Consider the following 14780-nt stretch of genomic DNA (forward strand, 5'->3'; position numbering starts at 1 on the left):
ATGCCATGAACTCTCCCATAAAACAGAGATGGATAGGAGAATGGGATATAAATCATAATCCAACAATATGTTGTTTACAAAAAACACATTTGAAATGAGGGGATACACAGAGGATAAAGGTAAAAGGTTGGAGCAAAGTATATTGTGTTTCATCTGATGTAAAAAAAAAAAAAAGACAGGGGTAGCAACCCTAATCTCAGACAAAGTAAAAGCAAAAAGAGATCTAATCAAAAGAGCTAAGGAAGGAAATCATATCCTGCTAACGAAACAATAACATCACTAAGCATATATGCACCAAGTGTTATGGCATCCAAATACTTAGAGGAGAAATACCAATCAAACTACCATAGAATTATTTTCAAGAGCTAGGAACAAATTTTATAAAATTCATCTAGAAAAACAAAAATTCCAGAATATCAGAGGAACTAATGAAAAGATATGCTAGGGAAGGTGGCTTAGCCCTACTGATCTCAAATTGCATTATAAAGCAGCAGTAATCAAAAACAATTGTTGCTGGCTAAGAAACAGAGGAGTACACCAGTGAAATAGGTTAGGTACTCAAGACACAGTAGTCAATGAATATAGCAATCTATTGCTTGATAAACTCACGGACCCCACATTTTGGGATAAGAACTCAGTGTTTGACAAAAATTGCTGAGAGAAATGGATAATCGTGTGACAGAAACTAGGCACAGATCAATGCCTGACACCATACACAAGAATAAAGTACAAATGGATGCATACTCTAAGTATAAAGATTGATAATATAAACAAATTAGGAAGCAAGGAATATTGTGTTTGTCAGATTTATGGAGAATGGAGAATTTTTTCACCAAACAAGAGATAGAGAAGATTATAAAGTAAAAAATGGATAATTGTGACTACATTAAATAAAAGTTTTTGCCCAAACAAGCGCAATGCAACCAAGGTTAGGAGGGAAGCAGAAGTCTGGGAAAGAATTTTTTCAACTAATATCTGTGATAAAGACTTCATTTCTAAAATATATAGGAAACTGAGTCAAACTTACAAAAATATGATTCACTCCTTAATTGATACATGGTGAAAGAATATGAACAAGGAAATTTCAGATGAAGAAACGAAAGCCATCTGTAATCACATGTAAAATGCTCTCAATCACTATTGATTAGAGAGATGCAAATCAAAACAACTCTGAGGTATCACATTACACCTATCAGATTAGCTAGCATGACAAAATAGGAAGATGATAAATCTGGAGAAGATGTGGGACAGTTAGAATGCTGATTCAGTCATCTGGAGAGTAATTTGGAACTGTGCACAAAGGGCTACAAAAATGTGCATACCCTTTGACCCAGAAATATTGTTGCTAGGACTGTATCCTAAAGAGGTCATAAAAATGAGGAAAGGGTCCCCCATGTACACAATTATTTATATCAGCTGTCTTTGTGGTGGCCAAAGGGTGAGAATCAAGGTGATGTCCATCAATTGAAGAATGGCTGAACAAATTGTGGTATATGAGTATAATGGAATACTATTTTGCTATAAGAAATGATGAACAGGAAGACTTCAGAGAGGCCTGAAAGTATTACATGAACTAATGCTGAGTGAAAGGAGTACAAGCAGGAGAACTTTGGTATGCAACTAAAACCACAGTGTGTGAGAAGTTTTTCTGGTAGACTCAGTCCTTCATAGCGATGCAAGTACCTAAAATACTGCCAATGGACTTTTGAGGTCAAAGGCCTTCCACATCCAGAGAAAGAAGTATGGAAATGAATCACAAAATGGAGTCAACCATTTTCCTTTCTATTATGTTTTGTTTCATGGTTTCTCCTATTCATTTTAATTCTTCTATTAAACATGACTAAGGTGAAAATGTATTTAATAGGAGCACATGTGTAGAACTACATAAGATTTCATGCCATCTCGGGGAGGGATTGGAGAGGAAGGTGGGAGAAAGCAGAAAAATCTAAGACACATGGAAGTGATTGTAGAACATTAAAAAAAAATAATTTTTAAAAAGGAGTAATCTAAAGAATCCAAAAAAAAAAAGAATAAATTGAAGTCAGTTCAGAATAGAAGGAAAAAATTTAGTTTTTCACGACAGGTCCCCTATGAAATTGTTTTTCATGACTACACATGTGTAACCTCTTTCAAATTTCTTGCCTTCTCAACGAGAGTGAATAGGGAAGAGAAAAGGGAAAGAAGGTGGAGCTCAAGGCTTCAAAAAAAGACGTTAAAAATTATTTTTACATGCAATTAGGAAAGAAGATACATAGGCAATGTGTTATAGAAATCTATCTTACCCTGCAGAAGAATAGAAGGGAAGGTAATAGAGGCCAGTGTGATAGAAGGGAGGGCAGATTGATGGAAAGGGCATTCAAAATATAGACTTTCCTGGAGAGAGGGGAAGAGGGAGACTGAAAATAAATAAATTTTAAAAATAAAAGTCAAAAAAGCCAATAAAATTAAAATAGAATATTCTGTCCTGGAATGCTAGTTCATTGTTAACAATTTTCTAGGTGATTTGCCAAGACTTTTGCTGCTATTGGTACTGTCCAGTTGTTTTCTTGTACTTATGCTGACACAAGATTTTTCATGCAGTTTCTTTATTGTTTCCTTGGCTTTGTAAGAGACTTGTATACATCATCTGTTTAAATCCATCAAAGATAATAGCAAGTGTTGCATCTCAATAACTTTCCCAGCGGTTAGCACTGAACATCATTCATCATGTATAATAGCATCCTTTCAACTATTCAAACACAACAAACTTAAACTCCAAATGAATGTGAATCAAAGTATCAAAAAAGTATTTTGAAACACTATTTGCCAATGATGCATAGTGCAAAAGCTAAGTCTCCCTCACCTCATCCTTTAAGTGAGAGAAGGCTGTCAAGAAGTTTAATAATTTTTCTTAAATGTAGGAATAGTATGTCTATACTTTTCAAAGAAACCATATGAGAAAAATTTGGTTGGAAATATACTATTATTTTTATTCAGGTTATTCCAAAATATTTGAGAAAAATAATAAATTCCTTTACCTCTTTCAAACTTTGAACATTAAAATCTATACGGCATTCTCTCTCTCTCTCTCTCTCTCTCTCTCTCTCTCTCTCTCTCTCTCTCTCTCTCTCTCTCTCTCCTCTCTCTCTCCCTCTCCATAAAATGCCAGGACAAAATAGATCTCCCAAGAATTCTTCCTATGTCTAAATCATATGATCCTGTTATCCTAAATAGGAAGTGATGTGATTGTCAAGAAACTATATTCCCCAACTTTTCAGGGGAGATTCCTAGGAAATGTTGTACCCAATCCCAACAAGAAAGCATAAAATCTTGAATTTTAAGTTACTCCCATGAATTCAAATCAATATATATTATTAGTGACTGTGATGTTAGGATTAAGAACCTCTAAACGCAGACCTCCATCTTTCACCCACAACACACACATATACACAGGGACAAACTATAAACCACAAAGAAAGTAAAAAAAAAAATAATTGAAGTAGTTTTCAGATTTCATTCCAAAGAAACAAAAAAGACACTGTTTTCAAGGTCCTTTGTAAAATTATCTTTTTTGCTGTTGTTTTGTTTCTTTTTTGTTGTTTATTTCACTTTGTGTGTAAACCTATTGCTATATAAAAAGGGTCATGATATTTTTTTAATTGTAAGGTAAAGACCATTCCTTTCTTAGTAGTGGCCTGAACTACACCTATGAAAATGTCATTCTTTTTATCCATTCATCAATTCAGGAAAAATTTATCAAACTATTATTGTGGGCAGAAAATACTGTAAAACATTTAGGGTAAAACAAAATATTGCTGATATGTAGACCCTTTCTTCACATCATCAGTTTTACAATCCAGGAGAAAAGGTTAGATAAAAAATCAGATAGCTATAATACATTATACAAAAATAGGTATAATAGATAGTTAAAATATATTATACTCCATGATCAGAGCATTGGAGAGTTATAAATAATACTAACAATATTAAGTTCAGTGTGGAAAGTTGTTCTTCATAACTAGCTCATATGAATGATGAAGAGTTAGTAACAACAGGATCATCAATCATTGAATGCAAAATATTAGTTTCTGAAGGGATTTATAAAGGCAAAGTATGTTTTATAGTCCATTATGCTGAGTCTAGGGATACAAAAAATTTGCTTTTTAGCTTAATGGCAAGCTGAGTTAGATAACGTAATAACTATATAAATAAATGATGTTAAAAGAATAATTATTTTATTGAATACATACAATTCTCAAATTCTCATGAAAACATACTGACTACTATGTAAAAATAAATCTGTTATATCCAATTAAATGTTATGAAGTAAAATATGCATCCAAGTTAGTTGATATATTTTCCTGAGGAATGTAAATTTTGAACAGGATTCGAAAGGATTAGAGGCATCCCTACATAAAATCAAATGCAATAGTACAGGTAAACAAACTAACTAGTGCCAGTTGAGGTACTAACAAACTGTATATTTCATTAGTATCTATAGAGAGAAGAGGAAGAAACATAGGTAGAAGATAATCATAGGGGAAAAAAAGACTAAAAAAAGTCAAATTTATAAAATAATGAAGCTTAACTGCCAAAATAAGTATGATTCGAAATGATTATTTAACTTGATGCCATTGGTATAACCTGGTCATGATTCAATTACATTCATTCAACAAACATCTCTGAACTACAGCATCAGTAAAGGCACTGAGGGAGACATGAATACTTGCAACATATATGACATACACATACATACACACACATATATATGTATATATATATACACACACACACGTATACTTAAACTAGTGGCAATGGTAAACCAATGGAGCTTTTGAGGACCATAGTAGATCATTTGATTTCTTAAGGTGCATATCATTTTACAATATATCAGATATGATTATTTAGTTTTGATGAACTTAAAAACTGGTTTTTTTATTTGTTGATAGTTGATGAATTTTGGGGAGAATGGAAAGAGCTACATTAGGTAACACAAGTACAGCATGCAATAACACAATTGTTGCTACTTTATTCTAATTGTTATTGTAGTAGAAGAAATCTAAAATAAAACATTTTATATTTCTTGTCTTTTCTAGAAAAATAAGCATATTTAATACTTAAGATAATGATCTTTGAAATTCAACTCAAATGAAAAAGAATCACCAATACTTGCTTTAACTTCATAGATATGGAGAACTTTGGTAAAAATGAGAAAGTTTGTACCTGTACTGAGTTGTGCTAAAAATTCATTTCCAAATAATCTGACAAGGACTTGACTTAAATTCAGGGGGAAAAGCAGCTAGACTTTATGTTTGGATCCCCAGAGAATTGTATCATTCACCTCATATAACATGATCCAATTTTTGATCACTTTTACATTGTATTGATGCAATAAATTACACATTTTAGAGTAATATTAGCTCTTTCTCAGTTTGATCACTACATTTTCTTTTATATGGGAAACAGAAAGTACCAATTCTTAGAACAGTAGACTAACATAAAAAGTTGAGTCTCAAATACAAGATTTTAGCTTAGGTGACTGATAATTAATTAATTAATGTTAATTATGTTACTGCATATTAACTTTAAAGGAACTGGGAAAATGAATGATTAACTGTGTGCATTATACTGGTCCTTTCTGGTGTCACATTATCACCTAAGTGAATTTTCTTAAACTCTAGATGCCTTTAGCAGGATATTCTTATTGCCACAGTTAAGAAATAACATTATATTCTCTTACACAACATAAAGTGAGAAAAATAAAACCAGGAACTAATATTTTTTCAAAATATCTACATATTTGCATGTATACATATACATTCAAACAGGCCTATTCATTTTATATATATATATATATGTATATATATATATATATATATATATATACATATATATATACATATATATATATATATATGAAAAGCTGTTATTATATGAACAGTATTTCTTGGCTACTAAAAGTAACACAGGTATCCTCAAGAGATTGTTCCCTCTCCTTAGAGCGTATTGTAAACAAATTCAATTTATTTAGGATAGAAACATCGAGGTTTTTCAAATATTTTTCTTTCACCTGCCCTCCAAAATAAATCACAAGATTTTAAGATTTTACTGTTATGTGAAATTAATTATAATTTGCCTAAAGCAAAAAAAGGAAAGACAAATCTAGTTTAAAGTCATTTTATAATGTGGAATTGTAATTCCCTTTCAAATATTCATTGGGAATAGCTGACATATTAGTAAGGAATATACTCACCCAGAGCTATTTGCCCTTTTGGTTAAGGAAAATAATTAGCTATCTCAAATCTACAAAAGACAATTCTGATTTCATTCATTTGTATAGTCCATGTCTGAACTGCAAGCATTGAGAAAGTGTAACTAATTATTTAAGATTCATTAGATGTTTCGTGCAAGAGAGTTCATATCAGGAAGGAAATTAAAAGTGGCTATTTTGTCAGGACCTTCAAAAAAAATTAGAAGTACCTCCTGGGATTAAAAAAGAAAATTGAATCTATTCACACCTATTCACAAGGAAATCATATCTTTTGTGCCTTTGGCTCCCAGTTATGGTGGCCCACTGATGAGCAAAGGTGAGTGCCTCTATTCAATAAAAAATAAACAAAGATAGCAAACAAACAAATGAATAAAATTCTGAAGTTGCTGTTGGCTCCATTAACCAGACTGGTATTTACGATAGTGAGAATAGTAGTTTTGAAGGGCCATAGTTATGAGTTCAAGGAAAAATAATGCTAAGATATTGTCTGGAAAATATGGGAGTGACAGAGATAGATAGATAGATAGATAGATAGATAGATAGATAGATAGATAGATAGATAGATAGATAGATAGATAGATAGATAGATTTGCTGAAATGTGAATGAATCCATTGAATGTTGGGTCAGTCAGGTGGAAATTGAGTACATGGAAATTTATTTGGCTTCCATCTTCTTATTAAAGTAAAATGAGGCCTTTCATTTTTCCCTCTCAAAATGCAAAAAACAGTGCCAAGTGTTAGGTATTAGTAGTAAAAAAATTCCATGGAAATCAATAGAATGCAAGCTACTAGGTCTGGGAAGACTTATTACTTGTCTAGGATTTTTGCATATGTTCACATTTTAAAAATCTCAATTTTGTGTGTGTAAATACTTTAGGAAAAAGGATTCTAGCAATAAAATCACAGACATTTTAAATATTAGGAAGCCAATGAATCTATAAAATGACTTGATTATAGGCAAAACAAAAGACTCAGCTAAATGATGACATAAAGTACTTCAGATGAACATAATTTCATGCTATTTAAGTTTGACAAAGGAAGGTAAAAAAAAAAGGAAGGTTATGATAACATAAATTATTTAAAATGAAATGTTATTTTTCTAGAATATGGAAGAAAAAGATCAGCAAAGAAGGAGAATTCTAGACATATAGTTTCATTAATTTGATTAAAATGCAGTGTAGAAGCCTCCTTAACAACCATTGTTCAATAATTTATTTGCAACATGGTCATAGAAAATTCAATGAGTTTCAGAGAAGTGACTTTTCCAAGGTCACATATGTGTTTCAGAGGCAGAACTTAATTGTAGGTCTTCCTGACTTAAAGGCCAACTCTATTCACCAAGTGATGCATCTTCACAGGAAAGATTAAAGTGGCTTTTTTCACATTTTGGAATCTCAAATATCTGAAAATGAGAAGTATAAGCTTAAGGATTGTTTAGATAATTGTTTTTTTTAAATTTTTCCCTACTCAAATTTAGGAATAAGAGATCCCTTTTGTGTGGGCTTATTTTCCTTTTATCCTTTTTTTTTTCATTTTTAACAAGTAAAAAAAAAGTCTATCAATTTTGTATATTTGAAAAGAAAATAAGTGTCTTATATAGGGTAGCTGAAATGTTTTAATATTCAAATCACACATCCAGCTTTGTATTCACAAATTGGAGTATGAATAGTAGTCTTCATCAATTCCCTATAGTCCTAACCTCAGAATTTCAATTTAAACATGAAATAAACATCTTCTTTTTTTCAGAACCACCTGTGATACATTACTCTTTATTGTTTCAGCAGATTTATTGGCTATTTCTATATTCAAAACACATCTTTATTAGATTTTCTCCAGTTTTATTATGGTGTTTGGGATTTTCTTTCTTTTGTTATTTGCATGGGTGTGAGTGTATCCCTATGGCTTTACCATTTAAAGAGTCTTTTATCTTTCAAACAATCAAATTTCTTTTCAATCTCAAACTGAATACTCTACACTAGTGTTGAATTACTACCTTTAAACTATGAGGTTTTTTTCCCATTTATTTCTAGCAGACAATATTCATATTGCATGACAGAATATCTGATTTTTAAAAATGGAAATCAAATAAAGAATAGGGCATTTTAATAAAGTTCAAAATTACAATATTAAAGTAGGAAAATAATTCTCTGAAGTGTTCTTAAAATCTGAATCTTTTAAGTTCCTTACATAATACAGTCCTACAACAAATGAAAATCTTGAATTGTTCAAAAACTCCCTAACTTATTTTATGATATGCACGCTACAATATTTTTATGCCTGATTCCACATGAGGTCTTAATATTCTGTTCAATGAAAAAGTCATGAAAATTACTAACTCTTTTATGTATTACCAGCTTCATATACTAGGGAAATGAATACGTTTTGAGCATGCAGACATCATTGTGATTACACACTTGGACTGGGTAAAAACTGCCACATATTTGAAAGCTACTCTTAAATGTTGGATTGTCTATGGTATGACAGTTCCAAAACAAGTTAGGAGGCTAAATTTATTCTTCCATGTGTGAATATGTGCAAATGTCTTTTCAGTTAAATGCAATTTCACAGACCTGCCAATATCCAGGTACTGCATAAAAGTTGCCAAATATCCATGGGATTTTTATATCAAGATGTAAACACAGTAAGAAGAATAGACAATGAGAAATGTCACCTTTACGCTAAGTTTACTGCCCTGAACTCAAAAACATGTCACCAGGTCATTCAGTATGGGATACTTAATTTTTTTGTCAATAACTTTGATGCTTCTTAGCCATTTACAAAATAATTTAAATCATAGTTATGGAATGAATTTTGAAACGTTGAAGATTTTTCCATGAAAATACAGAAACTATTTTTTTTTCCAGTTACATATGGGTAGCCAGTGGCTCAAGTAGCTTGGCCTGGAATTACATTCAGCCTCAGACATAGCTGTGTGACCTTGGACATGTCATTTAGCCTTCTGTTTTCCTCAGTTCCTTCAAATCAAATGGAAATGAAAAGAGAGACTGATAAGGAATATGAAAATGTAATGTTTCAAGACAACCACTTTTAAAAGGTGAGAGGAGAATGAAGGAAATTTATGTCAGGATCCAAACCAATCCCTCTTTTTACTTTCTTCAATTAAGAGATACCCTGTTTTCCAGAGCTAAGGCCCAGAAAGCAAACTGTGCCCTGCATTTGGCATAACAATAATTCTTTGTGTTAACCCTCTGGGTGCAACTAAATCATAGATCTGATGATGAGCCCAGACAAGCACCCACAGGCCCAGACATGGAGCACTGCTATGAATGGAAATATCTTCACAAGACAGCCTTGCCTCACTATTACTGTTATGCCTCACCATTGTTTTATTATTTTTATTTTTATTTTATTTTAGACTCAAACACCAGAACACAAATACAGAATAAAGAAATAAAAACGTATCATAAACTTAAATATTGAAATTTAAATACAGTTAAAAAGAAAATAAAACATGTCATGTGCACAGCAAACCATAAGAGAGGATTCAATTTATTTAATATTTTCATTTCAAGAAAGCCTCTATGATAAAGAATACTTGTATTAAAAATGTCCATCTTTTCTTTGCTAACTTGCAAATTTTTTTGTTCTTTGCTGTACACTTTTTTACTTACTTTATTCTCTTTTCCCTTCCTCCACTCCCCAGAAGGTCACAGAGATGTTTAGTTTTATTTCTGTGTAGCTATAGATGCATACATATACATGTACATATATACATACGTATATAGACATACTTTCCCAGACTTATTTTCCACCTGATCTTTGGTTTTTATTTTTGTGCATATCTCTTGCTTCCTATTCTTCTTGTCTCCTTTACTTAACTTTAGGTACTACTTTGCCCTCCTATTACTAGCCTATCCCCTCCAAGCCTATCCTCCCATTCCCATAAATGTAAACACCTTTCTATTCCCCCCTTTTACCTATTCCCTCCCCTGTCCCCTCTAAAGATCCCTCCTTTATCCTCTCCTCCCTCCTGATGCCCCTACCTTTTATTTTCTCTGAATTTAGAAGAATTCTAAATATATACTTATTGTTCCCTGTTAAACCTATTCCCAAAGAAAATAGATTACCAGCACTACCAGCCCTCCTCCCCCATCTAATTCCTCTGTATCATTTCTTCCTCTTGTATATTATTTGTTTAAAATATTTACTCATTTTAGCTATTCCAAAATGGTTTCACTTTTAAAATTTATATTGTAGTCAAATTTGCCCCAATCTTTGTGATGAGACAGATATTTTACATATATAAAGGGTAAACAGAGTTGTCTTTATGAATTCCTTATAATCAGTCTTTGGTGTGTACCTTATATTTTTATTGGTTCTTGTATGCTGAAACTTCCATTAAGTTCAGGATGTTTTTAACGCAGTATTGAAAGTGTGAAAGTTTATCAAATGTCTATTTTTTTTTCATTTCAAATAATACTTAACTCTGCAGGGTATGATATTTTTGACCAGAGACCCAGTTCTTTTGTTCTTCAATATATTATGTTCTAAGATCAGTAGTCCCTTAATGTCTCTCCTGGGAGGTCTTGTGTAATTCTAATTGTGGCTCTATCATATTTAAATTGTTTTAATCTTGATACTTTCAATATTTTATCCTTAAGCTAGGGTTTTTGAAATTTGACTATGATATTCTTATGGATTTTCCTCATAAGATCTCTTTTAAGTGGTGATCTATGGATTTTTTTTCTATTTCTACTTCCTTTTTCTAATGCTTCGGAACAATTTTTAAAAATTATTTCTTGTATTATTTTATCAAGTTTCTTTTTTTGATCACACTTTTCACTTATTCCAATTATTTTTATGTTGTCTTTTCTTGATATGTTCTCCAAATCTGTTCCTTTCCTTTTGAGATGTTTCATGTTCTCTTCTATTTTTTCTTTCATATTTCGTTCAGTTATTTTTGATCTCTTATAGTTTCACTGACTTCACTTTGCGCAATTCTAATTTACAAAGTCTCATTTTCTTCCTTAAAACTCTGAATCTCTTTTTCTAATTGGTTGACTTTTCTTTTATAACCTTCTTGTTTTTCTTGGATTATTCTTATTTTTTCTCTTATCTCTTTCATTTGATTTTTGAAGTCTTTTTCAACATCTTCTATAATTTCCTTTTGGGCAGGTAACTGATGTTACTCTTTGTGTGTTTCTTTACTTCAATATCCTCCTTTGAAGATAAATTCTTGTTGTCTCTATTCCCACAATAGCTTTCTATGGTTGGATTCTTTCTTCTTTGCCTCTGCATGTTTTTGGTTTTGTTTTGGGTTTTTTTTGTTTTTTTTTTGGTGGGGGGTGATTTTTGTAATCACCTCTGTCTCTGGGATATGAGAAATGTTGCCTCTTGCCCCAAATCTTCAGTTCCCCCCTCTACCTTGGAAGCAAAGCCAAACTTTCAGTGTCCTGTAAGTGCCCACAGCCAGAGGCTTTCTGACCCATTGCTTCTAAATTTACTGGTCATGTGCTGGATCCTTTTGACCCAGACACTCTGCTGGGTCTGGCATTCCTTATCAGCAGAGTTTCCCTTGATCTTTCCCTTCTCAAATGTCCAACTCCTCTTCACCCCCCATCCCGGGGTGAAAATTCTTTTGACTGGTACCAAGGAAGCCTCTCAAACCAACTAGCACCAGGGCCTGCTGCTTGTTAAGTGGCTTGTGGCTTTGTTGTTGAAATGGCAACTAGCATGGAGGTGTTTATTCTTCCCAGTGACCAAACCTAATCCTGAGATTTTTCTTCCTGTCTTCTTGTATTGTCCCAGGAAGGCGCTTGTTTTGCCCCTATTATTATTTGTCTTCACCTACACTTTGTTTGCTCTCAGATGCCTTCTTAACTCTTTTGTGGGGAAAAATCTTGAGAGTCTGGAATTTTCTGACCTACTCCACCATCTTCCCAGAATCATCTCCCTTACTATTGTTGCTACACTTCACTGTTTGATTTTTTTTTGTCTAGTCATGGATATATAAATCAAAAATATAAATCAAAATTTAGCCTTAGTGCCCTGGGTCTTCTCCCATTTCTCCTCTAACACATATTTCTCATTTCCATTCTCCAATGGAATAAACAAAGAGTTTTGCTTATAACCTGGGAGCTTCTTGGTGTTTTTGGAGTTAACAGCAGTTGCAGAATCTCAATGACTCTTAGTCATTTGTTACCAGAGTTGATGATACCACCACCTTTCAGATTTGTTACAAAGATGAAATAAGATGTTTTAAAGTACTTAGGATAGTGTCTGGCATATAGTAAGTTCTACATAAATCTTAGTAGGAGTAGAAGGAGGAAGAAGAGGAGAAAAAGAAAAGGAGAAAGAGAGTCATAGTTATAACAGTAGTAGTAGTAGTAGTAGTAGTGGTAGTAGTAGTAGTAGTAGTAGTAGTAGTAGTAGTAGTAGTAGTAGTAGTAGTATTCTTAGTAGTAAGCAGCTAGGTGGTGTAGTAGCCAGAGTGCTTGACCTGGATTTAGGAAGACGTGAATTCACTTACTGCCTCAGACATTAGTTCTGTGAACCTGTGCAAGACACTTAACCCCATTTGCCTGTTTCCTTATCTGTAAAATTATCTAGAGAAGACAACGGCAAATCACTACAATATCTCTGCCAAGAACAAAAAAGAAAGAAAGAAGCTATAACCCAAATGGGGTCATGCAGATTTGGACACAGCTGAAGTTACTGAACATAACAATAATAATTATTATTATCATTATTATTGTCTGTAGTAGTAGCGACAGAGTATGGACCCTGGGAAACCCCCTACCTTGAACTTTCCCACAAGGCTGAGTCTCTGGCATTTGCCTGAGGCATCAACCCATTCCAGTAATCCTTTAACTGTGACCTAAACCTAAACCTCCAATTCTCTGTTACCTCTAACCTAGCCCAGCACTTCATTGTCTGAATAGTTCCAGGCCCCTTCGAGCCCTTAATTCCATCTATACCCTTCTATTTGACTTGATTCAGGTCCCTGGCAACCTCCTGGGGTACCAGGCCCTTACTAACCCTTCTCCCTTACCTCCCAGTCACCCTAGGCTACTGATCTTTTCCATCCAGATCTTCCCAGAAAATATTTTTTTCCTATAAAAAGAGTCAGTCTCATCTACTCAGAGAGCATTCTTTCTAGTTGTTGTTGATGATGCTTTGTGGTCTTTATGTGATCTTTTTAAAACTCTTTACCATTCATTTATAAATGGCAGAAATAAACTTGTAAGCTCTAGTCTACAGACATATATGACAGTATTGTGGGCCAGGGCCTCAGGCAAGTATAATGAAAGAACATTATTTAGAGAAAGCCCATTACTAGATTCAGGAATTACAGAGATAAAAGATTTTAAGGAGGTTCTTACTAGCCTGCCTGCTCATAATGAACCAGGACAGCTGGCTTCACTCAACCTGACCAGGCTGTTTAAGTCCAGTTTCTGCATAAAAACCTTTAATTATCAAAGTAGTTGCAAATGAAAAAAAATCTGTGAGAGTTACTACTATTCTCAAGGCTTTTAACCAGTTGGGATAATGGGACAGAAGGAAAACTTCATTTTGTAATGCCACTCCAAAGTCCATGACCACCATAACAATGGTTTCAGTGAGTCCCTCAGAAATAAGGAAGGCATACCACAAATGCACCAGTGGGATTCCACTAGGGGCTAAATTCAAGGTATCTGGCTTAGCTGGTCAGTTTTGTGGCAGAGTAAATCCCCACCTGACCCCTCCCAGGAAAGACAGAAACCTGGTTCCATAGGTCATCTGAGTAACTGCCAACAAGGGTACATAGGTCTTGGTCATCATCATACTCAGGAGTGGAGCTGCAAAAGAAACAAATTCAGTCAAAGCAATGCAGAGGGCTGACTTTGGGGTGTCAGGTATGTCTGTAGGAGTGGGTGGTTGTCTCATGGGGACCACAGGAACGTTCTTGAAGCAACAGGAATACATGTGATAGTCTTTACCCCCATCCTCACACCCTAGACTGGATGTGTGGAGTCAAGGTCTCAGAAAGAAAGCAGGAGCAGAAGGGGTGCCTGCCTTCTGCCTCCCAGAAACCCATGCCACAGATGGAGAAGTCTTATATATCTGGGGGTGGTGAAGCATGGTGGTGGTAGTTGCCAGTGAGCAGGATGAGCCCCCAGGGAAGATTATTAAAATCTCATCCACCCAAATGGTGTTCTAATAAACTGGTCTTTGGTTGAAAGAAGGCTTGGGTCAAATTCATTCAAGACAGGACACGCACCACTATTCCAGGATCTCAGTACCCCTAGACCTCAACAGTAGTAGTGGTGGTAGTAGGAGGAGGAGGAGGAGGAGTAGTAATAGTGTCATAGTATCAGTTAAAAATGATATGCTAAATCCAGAGTTTTTTTTAATTTGTATTTATATGCAAGAGTTAGTCATTAAAAGAATTGGAATAAGGAGTTTCCTTTTTTTCTAAGATACAATATCCTTACTGTTTTCTCCCTTACTCCTTTATACCTCTTTGCATTTCTCCTTTACTAGCTCTTCATCTTGTTCTCATTCCTTAAAATGTGTCTGGCTTTACTTT

At 33.8% G+C, this 14780-nt stretch overlaps 1 pseudogene; it reads right to left on the reverse strand.

Annotated features, from left to right (window-relative positions):
* Window positions 1-13630: 13630 nt before the first annotated feature.
* Window positions 13631-14332, reverse strand: LOC140502581 (transmembrane protein 69-like; annotated as a pseudogene).
* Window positions 14333-14780: the final 448 nt, after the last annotated feature.

This window comes from Notamacropus eugenii, chromosome 4, assembly GCF_028372415.1.
Source record: "Notamacropus eugenii isolate mMacEug1 chromosome 4, mMacEug1.pri_v2, whole genome shotgun sequence".
Classification (NCBI taxonomy): domain Eukaryota; kingdom Metazoa; phylum Chordata; class Mammalia; order Diprotodontia; family Macropodidae; genus Notamacropus; species Notamacropus eugenii.